General features: G+C 38.9%; 1 long non-coding RNA gene and 1 other non-coding gene across 3 annotated transcripts in view; one reads left to right on the forward strand and one right to left on the reverse strand.

Annotated features, from left to right (window-relative positions):
* Positions 1–773: 773 nt before the first annotated feature.
* The window catches only part of LOC122215139, a 28178-nt gene continuing 11267 nt past the window's right edge, over positions 774–17684 (reverse strand). Inside the window, exons 3-4 of one of the 2 annotated variants that reach the window (XR_006200258.1) lie at positions 4506–4695; positions 774–2461 (exon numbers count right to left, since the gene is read on the reverse strand). This is a non-coding gene — a long non-coding RNA (uncharacterized LOC122215139). Of the gene's footprint in view, positions 2462–4505; positions 4696–5228; positions 5548–17684 lie in introns of those variants that run through there. The other variant, XR_006200259.1, reaches the window with a different exon arrangement.
* Positions 14338–14442, forward strand: LOC122216729. Its single transcript, XR_006201075.1, has one exon. It is a non-coding gene; the product is annotated as a U6 spliceosomal RNA (small nuclear RNA).

The following is a 17684-nucleotide window of genomic DNA, read 5'->3' on the forward strand; positions in this document are numbered from 1 at the left end:
CAGGCCTCAGAGGGTTCCTCTGGAGCTTACAAAGGCCACTTCACACTTCTCCATGAAATTACAAAACTTGACAGCTTTCTTAACACAGTGATGGTGAGGAATAAAAACTTCAAAAATTATGCTATTTGAAAAGTAAACTATTTACTGTTCAGAGGAAAAGAATCTGAACTTAACTACTTGGCTGCTATCAGAATGTAACCCTATGACACAACAGTGATTTAAAATGTAAAATAGAGCTTTAGGCATGCAGAGAAGGAAGGCGCTATCCCCACCAAAGCCCAGCTCTGTGGCACCTTCACCTGCAGGGACACGACCGAGGCCCAGGCACTCACCCATCACTGCCTGGACCGGATCATAGACTACCTGAATTTTCAGGTTTTTCTCCACCTGCACCTCCTCACTGCCAAGGATGTAAAAGAAACATGACAAATGAAGGCCTGGATATACATTTTCATGAAGGAAGTATGCACTAAGTGAAGTCTAGGTTCATAGCCAAGGCAGGCGTTCTTAAAAAACTTAATAAGTGACCTCTAGGAATAAAGGAATAGAAGGTTGTATGTGAAATGCATTGTGCCCCTGTGTGTCATCCCTGTGATAATGAGTTAGCTTGATCCAGGTCTAGAGATGTGCATATGGACCCATACAAATGGGCTCACACTCTAGAGCTGTGGGCCTTAAGAATGTGTCCTTCAATAAGCCTCGCATCTTCCTGTTGAATTTTGTAAGATGGAAAAGACCAGGCAAGGCTCCGTGGTGTGCAGTGGTCAACACAATCTTTATTGGCCTATATGCCCCTCCTTAGTTGTGGGCACCTGCTGCCCCAGGGCCTGGCAGTGTGCACTGGGGTCAGTGCCAGTGCCTGTGGAGCCGGTGCTGTTCACAGTTTCAATGTGAGTCGGCAGACGTGGCCTGGGGTGCGGGCAGGGACAGATGACCTCTAAGTTCCCTTCCCATCTCAAGACTCTGTGATGAACTCAGAAGACATGACCCCGATATTCTGCAAAATTAAACTGTCACCTAGAATTCTAAAGACTTTTTGTGGGTCTCTCCCACTTTTTTGCAGAAGACAAATCCAAAACGTGCAGCCTATAGACAGAAATGTGATCCAACAGTTTTGTTCTTGTTTTTTTTTTAATTGCACCATAGTATTAATATAATTATGTGAAAGCACATGACCAAATATGAAATGTTTCATACACTAAAAATCACAAACACTTTATAACTGCAGCCAAAACACTCAGGAGCTCTAGGCAGGAGTAAGCCAAGCTTAATTTTTAGAGGAATATCAAAGCCAAAGAAGCAAACCAAGGAAGTCGCCTATGGAGGTAAAATTTTGGGCACAGTTCAGTTCAATTCAATTCCGTTCAACAAATATATGTATCTACTAAGTAGGCCCAGGGCACTGTGCCTGTTTCTGTTCCATATGAAGAGGGATTGGCATTACACATATGGTTTCATAGAGATGGTGAGAGGTGGATGAGAGCAAGAGCACAAGTAGTTTTCCATTTAATAATCATAATTATAAAAACAATTAGGAAAAGCTACCATTTACCAGAGGGCCAATCATATGCCAGTGTTTATGCCACACCAGGCCCTCTATACGTACATGAATGCTTGCATACACGATTCTTAATCCTTAAAACAACTCAGCAGAGGTATTCTTATTTCCCATTTTCTTCATGAGAAAATCAAGTCATAGAGAGGTTAAGTCACTTAGCCAAGGTCACCCAGCTCTCAGGTACTGAGCCAGAGTTTGAAATCATAATTGTCTGAATTCAGAGCCAGCACGCTGTGCATCTCACCTACATTAACATATATTTCACCACCTTCCACTATGGCCGTTACTAGTGGGCAGAAGGGATGAGGGCTGAACCTGGCCTGTGACTTTTGGTGAGAGTGGCTCACCTGTGCTCCGCCTGTCCTCCCAGGCCCTCCTACACGCCGCCTAAGCCAGGAACCTCTCCTTGTTATTCCAAAGGGGCCAGGCGGTGGGCCAGGCAGGAAGCAGAGAGACAGCTTCTGAACCTGGCTTTGAGCTTCATTAAATCCTCTCAGTCGTTGGTTAGGGCCAAGTATCTTCCAGCCACCATCATATATAGTCTTCCTTTTTCCTGTTTAAGTCAATTTGACTACAAATGCAACCTTGCTGACGTGGAGTCTATCAGTAGCTGAGCAGGGGCTCATCTACCTCGGGGGCAGAGCTTCCTGGGAGTGAGGCTTTGAAAGACAGCTGGCTTGTTCCCTGAAGTAGGTCACATGCTCTCAGCCCTCTCCTCCTCCTCCTCCTCCTCCTCCTCCTCTTGTAGCCACCCAAGGGGAAGCTCATGGGAAAGCAGCAGGTTACTCCCTATCAGCAGAGATACATCTTTGCCCCCTACGATGGGCTCTGCTGGTCTGGTAGCCACGGGCAAGCTGTGTTTTATTCCCGAACATCCCTTCTTGTTTCAGCAGATAATGGACTCTAGTTAGGAGACAACACCATAAACACAGCATAAACATTGGGATGCAAAGCTGGAATGAGTCTGCATGTAAATAAGAGTGCTGGGAGCCAGGGAGGTAATAAGTCAGGAATGCAATGGAGAAAGGTTATTAAGAGAGGAGCTTGTAAAAATCTGCAAGAAGGCTGAAAGCTGGGAGCATTTCTTGATTACAGAGGACTAAAGGCAGCGGCCTGTCTCATCTGTGCTCTGCCTAGCTGGGTGGCTGGACTCCGCACTTAAAATCCTGCTGTTACTCACTTTGTTCAGTCATGAGGTTGGGATTTTATACACTTAAAACAAAGGAGAGTTGTCGGGCTGTTGTGAAGGTTGTACGTGAGTGAAAGCATTATGAAAAGCTGATGTTGCTGCACAAATGGAGGCTTATGTGATTCTTAATTTTGGAAAGTGGCTGAGATGACTCTTTTACGCATCTGAGCCCTCTTCTTGGTTGAATATCAAGCAAAGTTATCTTTTGTAATAGAAATCTCTCAGGGACCTATCAGGCATGAATGAAACCAAGGGTATTTTCTGTTGTGTTATAGTCCAAACAGAAAGGTCCTTTTTATTGGCTTTATGGTCGTCAGGATATGTATGGTAGTCTTTGTGGCAGTAAGAAGTAAATCCCAAATCCCACTGGCTTAACCATAGTACCAGAAAGGAGAATGTTTGTAGCTCTCTGACATGACACCCAGTATGTCTGGGGCATTTCTCCTGTGTCTCTCTTGCAAACAGTGAGTTCTGAGCCCTAGGTTGCTCCTATCTAGTAGCTACATGGTGACTTCTTTCACTGCCTCAGAAAGGAAAGAAAAGGCTGGATCCCATGATGAGAGGATTTAAATAGTCAAGCCAGGAAGTGGTTTATCACATCCACTCCTATTCTGTTATTCATAACCCAGTTATGTGGCCCCAACCCAACTGCAAGGGAGGCTGTGATGTGTAGAGGAACCTGGATGTCTTGGTGAGCTCTGTGTCTGCCTCACCTTTCTCAAAGTTAGCATCTGGCTAATGAATAAAGGGATAGCTTGTAGTCAAGGGAGAGATTACACTACTCTGATGTTTGCTCCAGTGACATGTAAGTCTCTGGCCAAGATTATGAACTTGCATATTTTTGGGGCTGAACAAGATTCCCAAAAGGATTTATCAACCAGCTGTAGACTTCTAATATGGTATTGTGATTTTAATTCTGGACACTGGTACATCTGAACCCTGGTTTATTCAGGATAAGACTTAAGTAATTTAGCCATATTTCCAGGCTAATTGTTGCCATGCCGTCTTAGCAGTTATGATATAATTGGGATAGAATTACCTTTCAGCCTTCTAATGCTGAGGCTAATAGCTTTGGTCAGGCATTTTACTATTGATTAAAACACTTTATTAAAAGCTTTGAATTGTGCAAAAAGAAAAATTTGTTAAATTCAGTCATATACATCTTATGGCCTAACATCTGGCATTTTCATAGTCTGAAGTCCTCATAGATTGCTGACATTAGTTACCACCTTCAAACTTTCTAAATTTTAAAATGACTCAATGGTATCTTTTAGAGTTGCAGAAGATATCTCAGCATTGAGGTTATTGAGATTTAAATTAATTAAACAAGGAGGCCATTAGACTGATGTGGCTGTAATGCCATGGCAGCCTATGTAAACACATCAAATTCTAAACCTGTAAATACATCAAGGTTATAAAACTGGAACCTATGGACAATGAATCACACACAGCCAAGTAGGCTTTAATCAGTAGTCAATCAATAATTTCCTTACTTTGCTTCTGCCTTTTCTTTATTCTTTATAAAAGTCTCACCCAGAGTTCTTGTCTGGGGGCGGGGGCGCTTTCCACCACTTTCGATTTGATGCTACTCAATTCGAATCGGTTTTTGCTTGGATAAACCCTTAAAATTTTTAATATGCCTCAGTTTATCTTTTAACAGATTCCAATGTCATATTTTCATTGGAACAGAATGGGCATCTATAGAAAGCAATTGTTACCTTAAAATAGCACTCTGAATTTCAGTTAATTTTTAAATACCTTTTCCAGATGGACAGCCAACTGTTTTCATCAGTTTGGAACTTCCTAGCAGTGAAATGCTGGTGTATAAAGGTTACCCTTTCATTTTGTCTTCAACAATGCAGTCTGTTCTTAGACCCAGTCCATCTTCTCCCAGTTTGTGAGCTTGATGATTTGAATTCACCAATCCTAAACTCCATCTGTTTGTTGCCTGAAAACAGTTGAACAGATTTCAATAAATTTAGAAACTGTAAATAAATTGTTGAATAAGCCTGAATGATGGGTAGGATTTCAGCTCTGAGGATGGACAGCCATTGTATAAGACCTACAGATGTGGATTTGCTCCTGTCTCATCATCCACAGTTCAGATAAGAGCATCCTACTTTCTCATACTCCAAGTGGTGACATCATTTCCTTCCAAAGTTTGCAGAAGAAAGTAAATCTAGACTGAATTTAAATTGAATTTAAACCTCAGGCTTCCCTAGGTTTTTGAAATTAATCATCTATACATTCCTTTTGCATTTCCATCAGTTTTCCTACAGAAGAAACAAATAACAAACAAAGGGAAAAGCTATAACAAAGTATATGAAACATTTGTATATTATTTCATTCTTAAAGAATTTGAATATATTCTAACAGCAGAAGTTATGTTTCTTTTAGAGACATTGTGGAAACACCAGGAATTCTAGGGAACACATGTTGATATAAAACATAAGTCACACAATAAGAGCTACCTTTCTTTTTTCTCCTAACTACTATTTACTGCAGGTATATTATATTTCAAGCATTGCTAAGCATTTTCCATATGGTATTCCATTAATATTTGCAAAGAAGCTGTCATTTATACTTTCTGGTCCTCGTTTAACAGATGAGAAAAGCAAGTCTGGAAAAGGCTAAGTAACTTGACGAAATCACAAGGTTGGTAGGTAGAGGAGATGTGATTCTAATGCAGGTCTTTATCCTCTCCTTTTGATTTCTTTTGATTTTTTTTATTGAAGGGATTGGGTGGTGCCAGTGAAGGAAGATGCATCTTTCTTCAAGTTCTTTGTTGCTTCTGGAAAGTCTGTGTTGATTAAGGAAAAGAAGATGTTTAAGTTTTTGTTTCACAGACATCCTTTGATATTCCTATTTCAGATCATTCTTTTAAAGGGACAGCTAGGGCATGCATGCTAACTTCCTTCTATAATCACATTACTCAGAGATGGATACAGGCATCTGAACATGATTAGAGTCCTTTTTTTCTGTATTGCTATCATGAAATGTGGGTTCAAAGTACATTTCAGGTCCTGTTTGTTTTCATATTGACAAACCTCCTGTACCTTCCACTGATTACCTTTTTTAAAAATTAAGTAAGGGGTGCCTGGGTGGCTCAGTCGGTTGAGCACCCAGCTTCGGCTCAGGTCATGATCTCACGGTTTGTGAGTTCGAGCCCCGCGTCGGGCCCTGTGCTGACAGTTCAGAGCCTGGAGCCTGTTTCGGATTCTGTGTCTCCCTCTCTCTCTGTTCCTCCCCAGCTCTGTCTCTCTCTGTCTCTCTCTCTCAAAAATAAATAAACATTAAAAAAAATTAAAAAAAATTAAAATTAAGTAAACTTTGTTGAGATGCGATTTACATAATGAAGATTTAACTATTATAAGTGTCCAGTTCATTGAGCTTGGGTAAATATGGACACTCATGTAACCACAAGCACTATAAGGATAGATATTTCTATCATTCCAGAAAGTTCCTTTCTATCTTTTGTAGCTCATCCCTATGATCACATATTTGATATTTGGCCCAGGTAATCATTGATTTTTATGTGATTGTAGATTTGATTTGCATGTTGTAGAAGTTGCATAGGTGGAATCATATAGTACATGCTCTGCGTTTTTTTTCCTTCTTAGAATAATGTTTTTGAGATATATGCTTTTTAAAAAATTTGTTTTTAATGTTTATTTATTTTGAAGGAGAGAGAGAGACAGAGCATGAGCGGGGGAGGGGCAGGGAGAGACAGGGAGACATAGAATCTGAAGCAGGCTCCAGGCTCTGAGCTGTCAGCATAGAGCCCAATGTGGGGCTCGAACTCATGAGCCATGATATCATGACCTGAGCTGAAGTAGGATGCTTAACCAACTGAGCCACCCAGATGCCCCCAGATGCCCCCAGATATATCCTCTTTGATGCATGTATCAGTAGTTAGTGCTTTTTATAAGAAGGTAGTATTTATTGTATAGATATAACACAATTTGTTTATCCATTCACCTGTTGATGGATATTGGGGTGGATGCCAGTTTGGGGCTATTATGAATAAAGCTGTAAGAAAATTTTTGAATACATTTTTTTTGTGAATATATGTTTTCATTTCTCTTGGGTAAATATCTAGGAGTAGAATTGCTGGTCAACATGGTAAAGCTATGCTGAACTTTTAGGAAACTAATCCATTATTTACCAAAGTGGTATACTCCTATATGAGAGTTCCAGTTACTCCACATTCTGACGGACACTAGGAATTGCCAGTATTTTTAAATTTTTAAATGGCCATCCCATTTCATGTAATAGTTTTTATTTGCATTTCCTAAAGACTAATGGTTTGGGGCATATTGTAAGGTGCTTATATAACGTTTTTCCTAATCTTTCTGTTTAACTATTTTGTCCATTTTAAAAATTGGATGTGTCTTCATAGGGTTGGGTTGTAAGATACAAATCATTTTTCAGATACATGTATTCAAATGTAATATCACAGACGGTCATCCTTTTATTTACTGCCTTTCAGGGAATCAATTTTTAAATTTTGATGAGGTCCAGTATAGCAGTGTTTTCTTTTATGACTTGTGTTTTTCTCTTCAATCTAAGAAATATTTGCCTATCCGAAGGTCACAAAGATTTTTCCTGTGCATTCTTCTAAACTTTTAGAGTTTTTACTTGTCACATTTAAGCCTATAATTATTTTAAGTTAATTTTTATGTATGGTATGAAGTAATGGTCAGGCTTTATTTTATATAGATACCCTGTTTTCCAGCACTTTTTGTTGAAAAGACTATCTTTTCCCCATTGGAATATCTTGGCCTCTGAAAACCCATTGATCATATGTGTACAGGTCTATTTTGAGACTCTGAATATGTTCCCATTGATCTATTTGCTTATACTTGTGTCTTACTAGGACTTTATAGATCTTGAAACCAAGTTCTATAATTCTTCCATTTCTCTTCTTTTTTAAATATTTTTTTAAGGTTTATTTATTTATTTTGAGAGAGAGCCTCAGGTGGGGCTCTCAAGGATTGTGAGATCATGACCTGAACCAAAATTAAGGGCTGGGTGCTTAACAGACTGAGCCACCCAGGTGCCCCCATTTTGTTCTCAGCAAAGTTTTACAGTATTAAATAAATAAAATTTGCATATGTTTTGTTAGATTTATTCCTAAGTATTCAATTTTGGATGCTATTCTAAATAGTATTATTTTCAATTCAATATTTAATTTTTTTTCTTAGTATATAATTGATTTTTGTATCTTGTTTCCTGAAACTCAGTTCAACTCATTATTAGCTCTAAGGTTTTCTCTAATGGGTGCCTGGGTGGCTCTGTTGGGTGAGTCTCCAACTCTTGATTTTGGCTCAGATCATGATCCCATGATGGTGAGATTGAGCCTCACATTGCCCAGCACTGAACGTGGAGACTGCTTAAGATTCTCTCTCTCCTTCTGCCCCTCTCCCCCATTCATGTTCCTTCTTTCTCTCTCTCTCTTAAAATAAATAAATAAAAAGATTTTTCTCTAGATGTATTAGAATTTCTTCATATAAAATTTCTTTATCTTTGAATAAAAGCATTTTTATTCTTTCTCTCAATCTGTATGCCTTTTTTTCTATCCTTATTCAGCTGGCTTAGACCTTTGAGTACAGTGCTAAATCGTAGTAGTGAGAGAAAACATCCTTGCCTTCTTTTTGTCCCTAAGGGGAAATAGTTAAATATATTTGTTGTTACCATTAAACATTATGTTAACTGTAGATTTTTCATAGATACTCTTTACTAAGTTAAAGGAAGAGAATAGGTGTTAAATTTTGTCAAATGATTTTGTTATATCTATTGATAGGATCATATGTTTTTTTTCTCCACTATTTTTTTTAATATGGTAAACCATACTGATTGGTTTTGAAATTTTATGCTAATTTTCTAATGCTTGAATAGGTCCCACTTTGTCTTGGTATATTATTCTTCCTATACATTTCTATATTTGATATGCCAATATTTTGTTAAGGAATTTTGCCTCTATATTCATGAAAGTCTTCAGTTTTTTTTCTTTTTTAATTTTTCATTTAAAAATGTTTTGTTTATTTATTTTTGAAGGAGAGAGAGACAGAGCATGAGAGGGGGAGGAGCAGACAGAGAGGGAGACACAGAATCTGAAGCAGGATCCAGGGTCTGAGCTGTCAGCACAGAGCCTAATGTGGGGCTCAAGCCCACGAACTGGGAGATCATGACCTGAGTGAAAGTCAGATGCTCAACACACTAAGCCACCCAGGCACCCCAGTGTTCTTATACTATCTTTGTCTAGTTGTTTTGGTATCAGGATAATACCAGCCTCATAAAATAAATTGCAAAATATGTCAAGGAGGAAGTAAAACTTTCACTATTTGCAGATGATATGATACTGTATATAGAAAACCTTAGAGACTCCACCAAAAACCTGCTAGAATGGATAAATGAATTCAGTAAGGTTGCAGCATATAAAGTCAACATGTAGGAAATCTGTTGCACTTCTATTCACTAATAATGAAGCAGCAGAAAGAGAAACTGATAAAACAATCCCATTGATAATTTTACAAAAGAGAGGAAAATACCTAGGGATAAACTTAACCAAAGAGGTAAAAGACCTGTACTATGAAAACTATGGTGAACTGATGAAAGAAACTGAAGATGACACAAAGAAATGGAAAGATATTTCATGCTCATATGGTAAGAACAAATATTGTTTAATGTCTTACTACCCAAAGCAATCTACAGATTTAATGGAATCTCTATCAAAATAGCAACAGTATTTTTCACAGAACTAGACAAAAAAAAAATCCTAAAATTTGTATGGAACCACAAAAGTCTCTGAATAGCTAAAGAAATCTTGAAAAAGAAAAACAAAACTAGAGTCACCACAATTCCAGACTTTAAGTTACATTACAAAGTTTTAGTGATCAAAACAGTATGGTACTGGCACAACAATAGATACATACATCAATAGGACAAAATAGGAAGCCCAGAAATAAACTCACAATTATATGGTCAATTAATCCTTAACAAAGGAGGAAAGAATATCTAATGGGAAAAAGACAGTGTCTTCAACAAATAGTGTTGGGAAAACTGGACAGCTATATGCAAAAGAATGAAATTGAACTACTTTCTTACACCATATATAAAAATAAACTCAAAATGGATTAAGGATGTAAATGTGAGACCTGAAACCATAATAATCCTAGAAGAGATCACAGGCAGTAATTTTGGCATCAGTCATTGCAACATCTTTCTAGACATTTCTCCTGAGGCAAGGGAAACAAAAACAAAAAATAAACTATTTGGACTTCATCAAAATAAAATATCCTGGAGTACCTGGGTGGCTCAGTCAGTTAAGTGTCCAACTATTGATATCATCTCAGGTTGTGATCTTGTGGTTGTGAGATTAAGCCCCACACTGGGCTCTTTGCTGAATATGGGGCCTGCTTGGATTTCTCTTTCTGTTTCTCTCTCTCTCTCTGCCCCTCCCTGGCTGTCTCTCTCAAAAATAAATAAATTAAAGTTAAAAAATTCTTCAGCACAGGAAAGGAAACAACCAACAAAACTAAAAGACAGAATACTGAATGGGAGAAGATATTTGCAATGACATATCTGATAAATGGTTAGTATCCAAAATCTATAAAGAACTTATAGACTCAATACCACAAAAACAAATAATCTAATTAAAAAATGGGCAGAGGACATGAACAGACATTTCTCCAAAGAAGATGTACAGATGGCCAACAGACACACAAAAAGTGTTCAACATCACTCATCATCAGGGACATGCAAATCACAACTACAATAAGATATTATCTCACACCTGTCAAAATGACTAAAATGAAAAACTCAAGAAACAACAAATGTTGGTGAGGATGTGGAGAAAAAGGAACCCTTATGAACTGTTGGTGGGAATGCAAACTGGTGCGGCCCCTGTGGAAGACAGTATGGAGATTCCTCAAAAAGTTGAAAATGGAAGTACTATATGATCCAATAATTTCACTACTGGGTATTTACCCAAAGAATATGAAACACTAATTCAAAAGGATATATGCACCCCTAAGCTTATTGCAGCATTATTTATAATAGCCAAACTGTGGTAAAAGTCCAGATTTCCATCAATAGGTAAATGGCTGAAGAAGTGGGATATATATACTTATATAAAAGAACTATTACTCAGCTATAAAAAAGAATGTGGTCTTTCCATTTGCAACAACATGGATGGATCTAGAGAGTATGATGCTAATAAGGGAAATAAGCCAACCAGAAAAAGACAAATGCCATATGATTTCATTCATATGTAGAATTTGGGAAAAAAAAACAAAGGAAAAAAAACACAAGCTCCTCCCCCCCCCCAAAAAAAAAAAAAACCCACAATAGACTATGAACTATAGAGAACAAACTGATGGTTACCAGAGGGAAGGTGGGTAGGGGGATTGGTGAAAGAGGAAAGGGGATTAAAAGTACACGTATCTTGATAAGTGCTGACTAATTAATGTATGGAACCTGCTGAATCACTATATTGTACACCTGAAATAGGATAACACCGTATGCAAACTACACTGGAATTAAAAATTAAAAAAAAAAAAACAAGAAAACAAGAAAAATTGAAAACAAATGAGCTAGCAGTGAGGAAGAGCCAAATAACATGAAAAAGAATTGGAAAATATTCTTACATTTTTCTCTTTAGAGAAAGGGTCTTGGTGTAGGAATGGTATTATTTTTTTCTTAAATGTTTGATAGGCTTCACCAGTGAAGACACCGTGCTTCGAGTTTTGTTATTAAGAGGTTTTTAATTAAAAGTTCGGTTGTTCAGGGGCACCTGGGTGGCTAAGTTGGTGAAGCACTGGACTTCAGCTCAGGTCATGATCTCATGGTTCATGAGTTTGAGCCCCACATTGGGCTTTATGCTGACAGCTCTGAGCCTGGAGCCTGTTTCAGATTCTGTGTCTCCCTCTCTCTCTCTCTCTGCCCCTCCCCCATTCATGCTCTGTCTCTCTCAAAAATAAACATTAAAAAAATTAAAAAAAAATTTAAAGTTCAATTGTTTTAATAGACCTATTGCTATTCAGATTTCCCATTTCTTTTTTCTGCTCTTTTGGTAAATTGTGTTTTTAAAAAAGTTTCTTATTTAAGTTGTTAAATTTATAGCCATATGGCTGTTCTTAGTGTGTGTGTGTGTGTGTGTGTGTGTGTATTAGTTTTTAAATGTTTTATTTTTATTTTCAAGACAGAGAAAGAGCATGAGCAGGAGAGGGGCAGAGAGAGAGGGAGACACAGGATCCAAAGCAGGCTCCAGGCTCCGAGCTGTCAGCACAGAGCCCGATGCGGAGCTCAAACTCACAAACTGCCAGATCATGACCTGAGCTGAAGTTGGACGCTTAACTGACTGAGCCACCCAGGCACCCCTAGTTTTTAAATATCTATAAAATACCCCAAATTCCAGCAGAATATAGTCTAAATCTATTTCTCACTCAAGTAAAATTTGCTAGAGGTCGTCTTAACCTTCAGGGGCTCCCAAGCATGTACTGAGTCAGTGATCTAGGCTATTAGATCTTGTGGTTCTGCAATCTTTATGCATGGTTCCCATACTCAATGCTGAATGGAAATAGAGTTAGAATATCTTGCAAGGTTTTCCCTTGCCTCAGTTTGGAAACGAAACATGTCATTTCCACTCATAACCTTTGGCCAGAAATAGTCACTTGGATTTGTTCAGGTGCAAGAGAGCTAGGAGATATGGTGTCTAGTGTGCCCAGTGAGGAGAGAATACAATACTGATGAGCCCTAATGATGTCTACCGAAGCGTTCATCTGTCACCTGACATTATGCTTCTCTCCACCACTGAAGAGAGCACTTCAGGCCGTATTACATGCCTGTAATCCCTCCACCTGTTCAAGTGCTTTCATATCCATTATCTTAATGTGTCTCCAAATCACTGTGTGAGTTACGCAGGGCAGGCTCTTTTAACCATATTGCCTTGGGCGAATTATGGTGAGTCCAGACACACATCAAAGGAGAGAAACCAGAAAGAATTTTGCAGTTTTGTTGTGCTGATGATTCCCTGGGCGGAATACAGCATGCCATGCAAGACCAGTCAGGGGAAGCATGAGGGTCTGTCACCAAGGAGAGGGAGGGAAGGGAATGGTGGGCAAGCACCTTGTGATTTTTACAGGAAGGAAAGAGCAAGGAGAGGCAAGCAGATTTAGAATTGCCTAATTTAAAATCTTTCAACAGGATCTGGGTCATAAGGGCTATTAAAGGGTTGTCTGTTACCTGGCCCTGTTGCTCACCCTGGAATCAGGTGAGTTATAAGGGCCAGGAGTATGAGTACTTGATAAGGGAGGTGGTTGGGGTGTGGACTCAAGTGACTTCTCAAGAAAAGGAACTGATGGGGCACCTGGGTGGCTAAGTCAGTTCAGCCTCCAACTCTTGATTTCAGCTCAGACCATGAACTCATGGTTCCAGAGATTGAGCTCTGCCTCAGGCTCTGGGCTGATGGTGCAGAGCCTGCTAGGGATTCTCTCTTTCTCTCTGTTTCTCTACCCCTTCTCCACTTGCTCTTCCTTTCTCTGTCCCTCTCTCTCAAATAAATAAACATTAAAAAAAAATAAAAGAATGGGAACTGACTAGCCTCTAGCCTGGGCCTCAAAACTGGGTCAAGATAGCATTTAAAAAAAAAAAAAAGTATATTACCCAGGTAGTATTTATTGTCCCCACTTTGCATTTAAGGTACTGAGTCACTTTGAGGTTAGATCAATTACCTAAGATCATCTCATTATTACCTAGAGGGCCCTAGGCTTAGAACACAAAAACCCGATTCACTGATGGATGTGCTTTACAGTGCATTGCCTTACACATCAGGGAGGTTTAATAAATGCTTCTGCGAATCGCATTACCCAATCAGAAGCCTGGGTTCCCACTCTGTTGTCTCATTTAGGAGCATGGCCCTTCCGCTTCTCACAGAAGGTCATAATCTGTCAGTCCCAGAGGGGCCACTGGACCCAGTTCCCCTTGTGCATCAAGAGGAAGCACACAAGAGAGTAGATACTGAAGCCAGGAGGGCAGCCTTCCAGGGGGTGGCAATAATTAGAGCTGGTGATTGACGCTTTTCCAAAACTGGGTTAACCTAGGCCAAAGGTCAGCCTAACACTTCAACGCCATCCTTTTAAAGGGATGTATGCATACAACCATCGCTTTCAATGATGCTTTAGGTCTTTCAAACACTAAATGGCACTCCTCCCTTACCACCGATCTCCCAAGCACTGTTGTCCAAGGCAAGCTTGCTGACTGCTGAATTCAGCTTTTTGGGGAAAAGCTACCAACCAGGAATTGACATGCTGTGCTGTTTAGGCCATATGAATATTAAGACCTATTTGCAAACACTATAGAAAAGCTAAATTGAGTTAATTTCTATTTCTTGAGTTGAAACACTGAATTAAAAAACAATTTAAATGTCTTACTCTTTTAGGAAAAAAAAATCAATGCTTTAAAATTAATTTCATTTTTTAAACTTATTGTTAACTCAGTAAAGCCTTTTGGGCTTTTTAAGCTAATTGTCTTTGAACTCATTTTAAATTCAAAAGTTTTTATAATTTTGATAATATTTTAAACGCTATCTTCACTATATGGCAGTTCATGTTATAAACCTAGAAGGGTACAGAAAAAATTACCAAGGTCCTTGTGCAAGAACGACACAAATATTTTTGAAGCATTCTTACTGTTTTTGTGGAATAGTAGGAATTGTATTATTCTATTTTGTTTAATGGAATCATATGTGTGTGTCTATATGTATGTGTGTGTGTGTATATATATATGTATATATATGTATGTATATGTATATGTGTATGTATATGTGTATGTATACATATGTATATATGTATATATATGTGTGTATATGTGTGTGTGTGTGTATGTATATATATATATATATATATATATATATATATATATATATAGTGAAAATTTATAAACCTGTAGATAAATATCTGAAAGACTGTACACTAGAATGTTATCACCAGGGGATCAACAATGTGGGTACTTTGCTACAATTTTTATACTTTTATTTTAACTTGATTGTTTCCAACAAATTTTTAAGACATTTTATAACTTATAAAACAAGTGATTTGAAACATCTATCAGGCCATGAATCAAACAATTTATTTGAATATGGTCAGGTTTATTTTGCCCATGTGTGAACTTCAAATCGTTTTCAGATTCTTGCCAATGGCCACAATGGCTATAAAAGTTTGGCCACATATTAGGAACATCTTCCATGCCATTAGTCTTCCACAACAGTGACATTTTGAATAGTTTCATAATATTTTACTTTCTAAGTGCATAAACACTTATTTCCAATTTTCCAGTTTTTAGTTTCAGTGGGTACAGTACAGAGGTCAGGCAAAGCCAGGAGTAACATACTCTCTTCTCAACCACCTTCCACCTCCTTCTCTACGTGGACACATTTGTAAAAGTTTAATGCACATTTTGCTGGACCGTTTACTATTTCCATGCAAATTCAGTCAGTACATGCTCCTTCCCTGTCGTGCATCTTCTTTTCAGTATTTCTATCTCTAATTCTCCCAGTGGTAACCTAGAAATGATTTACTAATTTCAAATATCATTTGTTGATTTGTTCAGTATATGGAATGTTTATATCATTTACACTAGTTCCTTCTCCATTTGATCTTCAATCATCATGCTTTAATTATAAGTGTACTGCTTTATTTTCTGTTTTTGAAATTATATGAAAATATCTGTATCTGGACCCATCTCCATGCAATTACATTTGTCTTGTTCCCTTAGGACTGGGGCTGGAAAGGGCTAGATTCTATATGTTTTGGATTCTGTAGAATCCGTATGGATTCAATACATTTTGCTTGGCATCTGAACATATGTACCAGAATTCAAGCTTATCCAGTGACCCAACTCTTCCTTCTAGAGCAGCCGTGGACCCCAGGCTCACAGATGGCAGAGTGCATTCTGACTGAGAGAAACCCACAGAGAAAGGAAAGGCAGGGAAAATGTGACCCTAGGGCTCTGGGTTCATCTTCCTCCACTGTCTTGAATTCATTTGGGTCTGACTTCTTCGTGTATATGGGCACAAGGCCCACTAAAGGCTTTAAGGCTATGACTAAAGAAAGTATTTATTTTCTTCTTGGGACATGCTCATGAGCAAGAAGGAGGACGAGGTCAGAAGATGTGTCACCAGACGCTCTTTGATATTCCCCAAATTAATAACTGTCTTCAAAGGGGTGAGGTTACCAAGCAAAGAGCTGGGATTTTCTGGAAGTACTTTCTCAGAGAAGCATTATTTCAATGGCCCCATCTGTCAGCCTGGGATCACACACAGGCTTTGCAGACAGAGTGGAGTTTCCAATAATTCCTTTTACTTCCAGGCAGGAAGGCAGAGAGGATTTGAAGGACCAGCCACTGCTGTGACTGAGAAGGGGAGGTGCCCCTCACCTTGCTTTGCCTTTTAGAAATAATCCTCTTATCTGTGCACACTTTGTAAGCCTTCCTTAAACGAATCTTCCGGTGCCTACATGAGATTTGCACATCAGTCAGACCTCACTCACCCATTCTGCAGCCAATAAGAGCAAGGCTAGGACCCCTTTCACTGCCTGTTTAGAGCTCCAGGGGCTTCCCCCACTGAGCTCCCGCTGTGCTTGTTTCTGCACGGTCTCTAGTTTCCCACTGTTGGCTCTGTCTCTGTTTTTTTTGGCAAAATCCTCCGAAACTTTTATGATTTTATTCCCTATCTTTTATAGTTGTTTTACCAACTAATTTGCCTGCCTCTTTTTTTGTGGTTGCTGTGGAAGTCACTCATCTTTATCGAGTCTTTCTACAGCATTCCAGTTGGTATGCATAAAACAACGCTGTTTGTGTGTATCTTTCACTGGTTTATGTGACATTTAGTTACATTACATTATTACCAGACCATAGGCTGGCATAAATAGGTTGGGGTGCCATCGCAGTTGACATGGCTGAGCATCCAGCTCCATTGGTGGAACTGACAGTGTTCGTATATATCAGAAATTAGCCAACTAGCAGAGAGCCTTCAGTGCGCGGTGCCTTCAGCCAGTGTGATTTACCTAAGACATGGAGAGGATTCATTAAGCGAGTAGTTGTTTGAGGGAGAGCAGCTCAGAGAGATTGCACTTCCATGAATTCTATAATGGTTAGTCACCAGAACTCTCTCCACATCAAAAGGACACTGCTCTCTGGCTTGTATCCCTGGGACCTGAGTCTTGATTAGCATATGTGGCTAGAACCTCAGCAGACCTTTTTCGGATGTGGGTGGCTGGGAGGAGGTGGGGATCGTTCAGACTACCGTGCAATTGTCTTCCCAATATCAGGTTCAATGCCAAGCTCACTAAAACTGTAAGCCCAGCATATCTCCAATTATACCTATTGTGTTAGGCAGAAGCCTTCCCTCCTTTCCCCAAGGATGTCCATATCCAAATCCTTAGAATCTGTGAACATACATTACATGGCAAAAAGAAATTAAGGTTGCAGATGGAATTAATGTTGCTAATCACCTTATCTTAAAATAGAGAATTATCCTAGTGGGCCCAAGATAATCAGAAGGGTCCTTAAAGGTGGAAGAGAGTGAGTTGGAAGGAAATGTGCCTGTGGAGAAGCTCACAGAAATTCAATATCAGAAGAACTCAGTGTGCCATTGCTGGCTATGAGGATGGACCATACCACGAGTCAAGGACTATGAGCAACCTCTAGAAGCTAGAAAAGGCAAGATTCTCTCCCAGAGCCTCCCTAAAGGAATGAGGCCCTGCCTACTTCTTTGTTCTAGCCTCCTGAGACATGCCTCAGACTTCTGAGATAATAGGATTGTGTTTTTTTAAGTTTGTCATAATTTGTTATAGCAGCAATAGTCATCTAATGCATCTACCCTCTTAATTCTGTGACATCTCCCTTTTCCTAATAAAGGAAATTACATTTAGAGGATTT

Source organism: Panthera leo, chromosome A3 (genome assembly GCF_018350215.1).
Source record: "Panthera leo isolate Ple1 chromosome A3, P.leo_Ple1_pat1.1, whole genome shotgun sequence".
Taxonomy (NCBI): Eukaryota; Metazoa; Chordata; class Mammalia; order Carnivora; family Felidae; genus Panthera; species Panthera leo.